This window comes from Anser brachyrhynchus (assembly GCF_964034855.1).
Source record: "Anser brachyrhynchus genome assembly, chromosome: 23".
NCBI classification, from domain to species: Eukaryota; Metazoa; Chordata; class Aves; order Anseriformes; family Anatidae; genus Anser; species Anser brachyrhynchus.
The window spans coordinates 8,080,104-8,085,217 of record NC_137716.1 but is presented as its reverse complement, the minus strand read 5'-3'; the positions used below and the strand labels follow the sequence as shown (position 1 = coordinate 8,085,217).

At 47.8% G+C, this 5,114-nt stretch overlaps 1 long non-coding RNA gene across 3 annotated transcripts; it reads left to right on the top strand.

Moving 5' to 3' along the window:
• The first annotated feature begins 778 nt into the window (after window positions 1–778).
• On the top strand, window positions 779–4,838 carry LOC308182217. 3 transcript variants are annotated; one of them, XR_013941716.1, is made up of 7 exons: window positions 779–2,081; window positions 2,162–2,268; window positions 2,774–2,918; window positions 3,060–3,197; window positions 3,485–3,868; window positions 3,967–4,236; window positions 4,281–4,838. It is a non-coding gene; the product is annotated as an uncharacterized lncRNA (long non-coding RNA). The 3 variants fall into 3 exon arrangements; XR_013941718.1 differs by having other exon boundaries at window positions 787–2,081; window positions 3,060–3,868; XR_013941717.1 differs by lacking the exon at window positions 2,774–2,918 and having other exon boundaries at window positions 784–2,081; window positions 3,060–3,868.
• The last annotated feature ends 276 nt before the right edge of the window (window positions 4,839–5,114 follow it).

Below are 5,114 nucleotides of genomic sequence, written 5' to 3'. Positions count from 1 at the left end.
AGCAGCATGGGCAGAAGGGCAAGGGAGGTAATTCTCCCCCTCTACTCTTCCCTCATGAGACCCCACCTGCAGTGCTGTGTTCAACTCTGGGGCCCCCTGAACAAGAAAGACATGGACCTGTTCAAGCAGGTCCAGAGGATGGCCACAAAGATGATCAAAAGGCTGGAGCACCTCTCCTACAACTCTCCTACAAAGAAGGGCTGGGAGAGCTAGGGATGTTCAGCCTGGAGAAGTGAAGGCTCCAGGGAGACCTTATTGCAGTGTTTCGATAATTAAAGGGGGCCCATAAGAAAGATGGAGAGAGATTTTTTACAAGGGCATATAGTGACAGGACAACGGGTAATGGTTTTAAACTGAAAGAGGGTAGATTTGGATTAGAGATAAGGAAGAAATTATTCGCTATAAGGGTGGTGAGACCCTGGCCCTGGCTGCCCAGAGGAGCTGTGGGTGCCCCATCCCTGGCAGTGCCCAAGGCCAGGCTGGATGGGGCTGGGGGCAGCCTGGGCTGACAGGAGGGATCACGCCCATGGCAGGGGGTGGAACCAGATGAGCTTTAAGTTCCTTCCAACCCAAACCATGATATGATTCTAAGTTAGAATTTTTACATAAAGCAAGGCTGGACCGACACTGCTGTGAATCCTGCATGGATTCACTAATAAGAGGAACAAAAACAAACATAGGGCAAGTTGATTTTTCATTGCTGCTGTTGGATAAGGTTTAGCTTGGAGGACTTTTTAACCTTAAAACAGAGATCTTCAGATCTGGGCTAAATTATGCTTCCACGGGCTGTCATTATTTCATAAAAATAGCAGGTTAGTTTAAAATTTTTGAACAATTGCCCAGATTAAGTTTGTTAAAGAAGAAACCTCTGTGAGTGTTCCCGGATGCATAGAGGAAACCAGGACTAGAATGTTCTGATTTATGAGTGGGGCTGGGGATGCCCAGGAATGAGCAAGCCCCTGGGCAGCCTATACAGAAGAGCAAGAGGCTTAAAAGACCCGCTGAAATGTTTTGCGGTCTGAGGATTTTACTGCTGTACCAATTTATCTCTGATTATCAGAAATACCACAAATTCCTTCCTGATGACATGCAAGTGAGTGTGTTACTGGAAGAGCCAGCTCATGAATTCAGGGAGGGAAGAATACGGCAGAAGGTCCCTTGTTTTTGAAGGAGGGCTTGTGTGCCTTTGGTTGAAGATGTAACTCATGGAGGTTTCCACAGCCTGCAGAGTTCATGATGCTGTTTCGTGCTCACTGGAGATATGGCCACTGAGCCAGAAGGCATTTTAAAGAGGTAAAATAGCATCCTTGTCTGATTGGTGATGCATTTTGCAAAATAGCCATATCGTCTGGACAGGAAGAGAAAAACCCCAAAGCAGTCCCAAACAACAGCCCTGTAAGCAGCACATTGTGAAGACAATGCTATTTATAACTCTTAATTCTTTGACAATTTCAAGAAAAAAAATATAAAATAAATCATGTGCTGTCTTGTTCTTCAAGTTACCCAAATTTTTATCCAACAGTAGAACCTCACTCTTCAAGGACCTGAACCTGCATAACCCAAACCCAGCAGCAGTGGATGCCAGCAGGAGAAGCACCTCGGTCATGTTTTGGAAGTGCAAACAGCAGCACAGCCTGTGCAGAATCAGACTTGGGCTGGTGCTGGGACCTCACTCTGCTCCCACTGACGTCAGGCAGGAGCGCCCGGGGAGTTTGCTGGAGCAGAGTTAGAAACACCCTTGCTGGTGTGAATTAGGTTATAGCATAGTCCCAGGAGGAAGGGGGAATTCATTAAACCACTACCACATGTGGAGTGAGGTTATAATTGATTTTAAGTGAGTGCAGCTGACAAGCTGAAAATATATCTTCCCCTCCAAAGAATTTTTATTCTTTCAGCTCTGCCTTGCCACAGCCTTCCAATACCACAGATGTACTTGTAGGCAATGGTTTGGTATTGGCATGAGCTTTTCCCAGTAGCGATACAGAGCAGACTGAGGCACTATCAATTATAGCAAGCTATTTAAAGAAAGATGCTGCTTTTCCATTGCTCTGCTCTTTGCGCCTGTTCCCACTCTGTGGGAGGTAAGCAGCATTTTCCAGCTTTTGCATTAAAGCTTTCTTTTCTGTTTAGTTTCATGTTGCTTCACTGTTGGTTTATTTAGGAGTAGCCTAATGAAAAACCGCACCAGCTCCAAGCAAGCAACATAAATTCAACTCCTGGACCTGCAGGATCGCCCTTTGGAGACACTCTTCAGATTCAGATATACAGGCAAGTCCTACAGTTTAACATCAGGTTGCTGAATGTGTATGCCCTTGGCCAGTTTGGGCGATGTGTTTTAGCATAACCGAGCTCTGATCTCAGGAAAGCCACAGTGATTATCCTTGCTCAGCTGCCACTGAGGAGCCCAGCTTGCCTTGATGATGTTCTTGGATCTCTGAGCCCAACCAGCATTGAATTGCTCTTTGTTTGCTTTAGCTTTGATCCCAGCAAAGCAAGGTGGCACAACTACATCAAAACTTTAAACCTGGATGATGGTGCCAAATCCCCCTCTTCTCTGTGCTCCGGGTACCATCACGTAGGTCCTTTCTTATGGGAGAGCCCAGCTAGGAGCAGGAGGCCCTTCCTGTGGCAACCCAGAGAACCTCCTCCAAACTGGCTCCTCCCACCACTTCCACCCTGACTGCTAGGGAGAGAGAAACTTCCTCCCCAAGATGAAAAACATCCTTTTGTGGTCACTGCAGTATTTTTTGTTGTTGCTGTTGTTGTTTTTAAGGGTTGTGAAATACTCCCACTGAAACCTACTTGTGTGTGTCGGGTGGAGGATGCACCAAAAAGTCAAGCCAAACAAACCAAACCCATTGCAATGCCCTTCCTCCTGTGACTGCCTCAGCCTCGCTGATGCTGGGGAGAATTTTCAGGTGGGATGGGTTCCCCTTGATGTGGTTTAGGACTCATCTCCCCGTGAAGCTCTTGCTGAGCCAAGCAGGGTGCAGATCCTGCATTCTCTTTGTTATTCTGTAAAACAGCTGTTTATTTCTGCTTAATCCCTTTCTAAACAGATATGCTTAAATCAGAAAAGTTTGGTGTTATGCCAGCCCATGCAAGAAGCTGTCCTGAATCATATCTCCAGGCAGATGGACTCTTGTGGGGCTTGTAAAATGCTGAGCACCTTCCTGGCAGAGTCTCAGTGAATAAAAGTGAGTAAAAAATTGGCCCAACCTACAGAGGAAGGGGGATCTTGGCCCGGCTTTCTCCCAGCAGTGCTGCAGCAGTGCCATGGCAAAGGGCTTGCAGCTGAACTGAGGGAGGAAAGAAGAAGAAGAAAAAAAAGTGTCCTCAATATTTAGACTGATGAAGTAAGAGAAGTGTTTTTCTGAAGAGGACAGCCCCACAGAGTATTTCTGTGCACCGGGCAATTGCATGTGTTTCCACTGCTGGTTGAGGTGTCCAGTGCCCAGATCCAGCCTGGGTTCTCTTCTCCTAGGGCAAGTGTCCCCTGGCAGCTGGAACAGCTTGTTTGCCCAGAAGTCACAGGGAGGCTGGGAGAGATAAACACCTATGCAACCGATGCTGCCTGCATAAGCAGGGACCTGCTGTGTTGGGACTGCTGGAGGCTCAGCCAGGGCTAAATCCTCAGCTGCAAGGACCATGGTGGAGCATCAGGAGGGGTCACAGCTCCATGGGGGACATCAGAGACCTCTCCCCAGCTTGGGGTTAAAGCTTTGCTGTTGCCTTGACCATGTGAAAGCAAGGCCAAACCTGGTCTGACCCAGTTCCTAGATGGGTGACTGTTTGAAACAGCCACCTGGATACCATGTTATCCCTGAGCAGAACATCAGTCTGTAGCAATTTGGATCCACAACTGCAGGTACAGTTGAAATTTTAAAGAGTCTGGCAGTAAGGTGACACTTTAATTAAATTTTTTTTCCTTTTCTCCCTCCCTTCCTGTCTTCCTTTCTTTCACAGGTCAAGAACCTCATGAATTTCCCCCAATAAAACAAATGTACGGCAAAATCAGAACTTTGGGTTACCTCTTTGAAGCAGAGTTGTTGAAGGCTGACTGTGAGCTGTGGTAGGGCAGCCAGCATGCAAATGGGAGGCTCTGCTGCAGAGCAGGATCCCCACAAGGCAGCAAGGCCTGTTGGAGCTGATGGAGGAGAACTCCTCAACATGTCAGTATTGGTTTGGGTGGCTGCCAGGGCAGGGCTGGGAGAAGGAGGGACTGGTGAACCACAGGTATCATAGATTGCAGATTGCAGATGTCCACAGATGAACCACAGGTATCATGGATTGCAGATGTCAGGTCTGGAGAGAAGTGTACACATGTGCAACCAGCAGATTCATGTGCATGCATGCATTTGTACCAGAGTGGGAAGCCTGTCTCCAACCTTGTATATACACACTCCTTGAACACAAGAGTGAATGCACACCTGCCTGTACACACACAAAGCAACCCCTCCAGGCACAACCACCCTGTTCATCCCTGCCTGGTCCCAGTTGCATTTTTCCGCCTTCCCCTTTGCACAGTCTCACAGACATGTCTGTGTCTGTTAGCTGGGCTGGGAATCCCTGGTCCAGTTGCAGTCCTGTCAAGCCTTTGCCACTGGAGAGTCCTGGAGGGGAACATTTAGAGGAAATAAGACTGGAAGGCCTTTCTGGCAGTGAGGGCTAAGTGCTGGCAGGAGGAGAGAGAACGTGGACAGGTCTCTGCTTACTTCCAGCAGTACTGAAATATCAGGAGGATACCTGTGTCAGCTGTAGACGTGGCACCATGCCCTGCTGCCCTGACCCTGCTGATTTCCTCCAAAATGGCCCTCCTAGCTGCTGGGGTTTTACACCTCCCCAAGGGAAAACAACCATCTGCAGACATTTCCTGGCCATCTCGTGTACTTCCAGGAGGGATGTCTTTGCCTGGCAAGTGTTTGACACCATGCAGAGGGGATGCTTGTATATCCAGGATGTTCCAGAACTCAGACCCAATGCAGGCACCAAAAATAAGAGAAGACAAAAATAATTTCAAATAAAGCTTGACTCTTAAAAGCAATAAGTAACCTTGAGCAGATGCTGGCTTGCTCTTAATCTAATTATTTATCAGCAGGCCTGTGCAGTGCTGG